The sequence below is a fragment of the Tamandua tetradactyla genome, chromosome 7 (assembly GCF_023851605.1).
Source record: "Tamandua tetradactyla isolate mTamTet1 chromosome 7, mTamTet1.pri, whole genome shotgun sequence".
Lineage (NCBI taxonomy): Eukaryota > Metazoa > Chordata > Mammalia > Pilosa > Myrmecophagidae > Tamandua > Tamandua tetradactyla.
Window position 1 is genome coordinate 166,473,136 of NC_135333.1, and position 3,633 is coordinate 166,476,768.

Below are 3,633 nucleotides of genomic sequence, written 5' to 3' on the forward strand. Positions count from 1 at the left end.
TGAGCAAATCAGTACCAGCAGAGAAAGCAGAATTCTTAGCTAAAGGTAAATATGGGACATTAGTGGGAGCCACGGGGGTGGGGGGTGGGGGAGGTCAGGATTGACTTAAAGAGAAAATAGCACAATTATCTTTGGAGAATGTACTGGGTTACAAACACACCTGACTCCACTGGCTCTAACTCTGTGTTCCATCTGTGATTTAGGCTCCAGAGAGGGTGTTTATCAGGAGTGGGAACCCAGCGCACCATTCAGACCCTTAAAAGTTTCCATTATAAACTGATGGAACCCTTTCACATCGTAGAGGCTTTTGGGGGTTTGAGCAGTATGAGACCATTTTTCTTTGACCTGGTCTTTCTGAATTCCTTGCTTCAGTTCGCCCCTGTATCCCCTCAGGCTGGCACAATATCCAGCACTTAACTGCCCCCCAGCAAATGTCAGCTGAATAATAGAACCAATACAGTCTGGAGGGTTCCCCAGGTTGAGACAGCAGACTCTACACATCTCCACACTACAATTTGTACATTAGATTTCTGACCACTTTGATAATATGCTGCAATTTGTGCTTTTTCTATTAATCCTTTCCAAAATGAAAGAGAGGAGAATGAAATTTTCCTATCGGTTGCAAACAATAACTTCCCCACCACCAACACCCACTAACATTATCAGACAATCTTAGTAACAGATAGAAAAAACATAGTATGCTGTAGCTATGCGGATATTCTACCTTCTTCTAGAATTACACTTCAGTAATCCAGCTTTTGCCATTTTCTAATCATGTGTTGTCTCAACAAGGTGACTCTGCAGGGTTTTCTTTTCTGGGGAAACACCTGTTCTTCCTGCAAATGAAAAGCTACTGCTCTCCTTTAATGAGTCTGAATACCCTGGGAGGGTTTCCTTCTGTGGCTTTGTTTGTTCCTGAAACAGGTTCTCCTACTGAGTTTTCTCACCTCTGTAGCTCGGTGAAGGGAGATAAATATTGCTGGAAATTTTTTCTATATATATATATATATATATATATATATAACATTTTTTATTGTGAAACGTAATACATACAAAGAAGCAATACATTTCAAAGCACATTTTAACAAGTAATTATAGAACAGATTTCAGAGTTTGGTATGGGTCACAGTTCCACAATTTTAGGTTTTTCCTTCTAGCTGCTCCAAGACACTGAAGATTAAAAGAAATATCAGTATAATGATTCAGCAGTCACAGTTATTTGTTAAATCCTATTTTGTCTGTTATAACTCTTCCTTTTCCTTTGATCCTTCTCCTACTCTGAAGGGGTATTTGGGCTATGCCCAGTCTAAATTTTTCATGTTGGAAAGGGCTGTAGATAATATGGGATGGGGGGAGTGGAACTAGCAGATGTTCTGGAGAGGCTGGCCCCTCTGGATTTCAGACTTATCTGGCCTAGAAACCGATCTGGAGGTTGTAGGTTTTGGAAAGTAATCTCAGTACATGAAACATTTGTAGAAGCTCAGGTAGAGCCCCAGGTGTTTTTCAGGGTTTACAGGAATGGTTTTGGTTGGGGTTTGGCAAACCATGGTAACTAGGATATCTAGCTGAATCCTGCTTAGGAGTAGCCTCCAGACCCTATTTGAACTCTCTCAGCCACTGATACCTTATTTATTGCATTTCTTTTCCCTCTTTTTTTTTTTTTTTGGCATGGGCAGGCACCAGGAATCGAACCCGGGTCTCTGGCATGGCAGGCAAGGACTCTGCCTGCTGAGCCATCACGGCCCGCCCTCTTTTCCCTCTTTTGATCTGGAAGGCATTGTCAATCCCACAGTGCCAGGGCCAGGCTAATCCCTGGGAGTCCCGTCCCATGTTGCCAGGCAAACTTTCACCCCTGGATGTCATGTCCCACGTAGTGGGAGAGATGATTATTTACTTGCAGAGTTGGGCTTAGACAGAGGCTGCATCTGAGCAACAAAAGAGGTTTTCTGGAACTAACTCTTAGGCATAATTATAGGTGAGCTTAGCTTCTCCTTTGCAGAAATAAGTTTCACAAGAGCAGCCTCGAGATCAAGGGCTTGGCCTATTGACTTGGGAGTCTGTAAAGTTTGAGAAAGTATCAGGTTCCCCTAGTGGTAAGGTTTAATAGCTCCATATTTTTTCTCCCAACCCTGAGCGGACTTTGCCAATACTCTTTCATTATGTGCTCAACATACTCCAGGATGTACTGGACATTACATCAAGCTATACAGAATTACAAGCCCGCATTCCCATTCTGGGCTCCATGTGTTTGGGTTGTATCTATACAGGTTGAGTTAGATTATGTGCTACAGAAAATTTTCATTTTGGACAAAATAAAACTCTCTTCCTATGGTCTCATGGAGTAGGTGATGTTCCAAAATACAGGCAATGTCCTCCTTATCCCTGTCATGGTTAGATTCATGTGTCAACATGGCCAGGTGGTGGTACTCAGTTGTCTGGTCGGGCAAGTGCTGGCCTGTCTGTTGCTATGAAGACATTTCATGGACTTAAATCATAACCACATTGGCTGCAAGCACAGCTGATTGCATTTGTAATCAGCTAAGAGGCGTGTCTTCTGCAATGAGTGATGCTTAATCTAATCACTGGAAGGCTCTTAAGAAGGATTCAGAAGAGACAGTCATTCTTCCTGCTTCAGCCAGCTAGCTTCTCCTGTGGAGTTCGTCCAGACCCTTCATTGGAGTTGTCAGCTTCACAGCCTGTCCTGTGGGATTTTGGACTCTTCCATTCCTATGGTTGTCCAGCCGGCCTCTCCTGAGAGTTCGCTGAGGACCTTCATTGGAGTTTCCAGCTTGTGGCCTGCCCTACAGACCTTGGACTCTACATATCCACAGATACATGAGTCACTTTGATAAATTTTATATCTACAGATATCTCCTGCTGATTCTGTTTCTCTAGAGAACCCTAGCTAACACACCCCTGTATTCTGATTTACCTTAGTCCTGACTCGATAGGCTCTGTTCTTATCTCTAATTGAAGCCTGATGTCTTTTTTTAATTCATTAATGGTTGTTGTACGTGGTATGCTGACTTTCAGAACTGCAGAACTCCAAATCTGAGTCTTAGCTGTCACTTAGTATTTCCAGGGAAATACCAGGTTAAACATATATAGCACAGCCTCTCAAAATCTAGAAATAGCGATTACAGCTTCAGACTAACTGTGACTGCTATATGAGCTTACACTCTAGATCCCAACTTTCTTATAAGTATTTTCTAAAAGAGACCATACAATATTTATTCCTTTTTTTCTTTTTTAGCTTATTTTGCATCACATAATGTCCCCAGATTCATTTAACTTGTTGCATGCGTCATGACTAGCAAGGCCTTATATTCTAACTAGTGTTAGCGCAGCTCTTGTCATGAGTGAAAAAATATATAGCCTTAAATACAGCTCTAAAACATGGTCTTTGCCTTGGGAATAAACTCTGGTAATTACCTTCTCTCTACAAGCTGTCCCCATAAAAATGCAAAACCAATCTTGGCTGACAGAGAATGCAGAGTTATTTACGTGTTGAACAAGGTAAAATTCTCTTGATGAGCTCAACTGGAGTGTTTGAAAAGCCAGGATTCAATTCCCTGTTGTGAAACAATCTTATTTTAAAGCATGGCAAATATTACCTATGGAATTTTCTGCAGT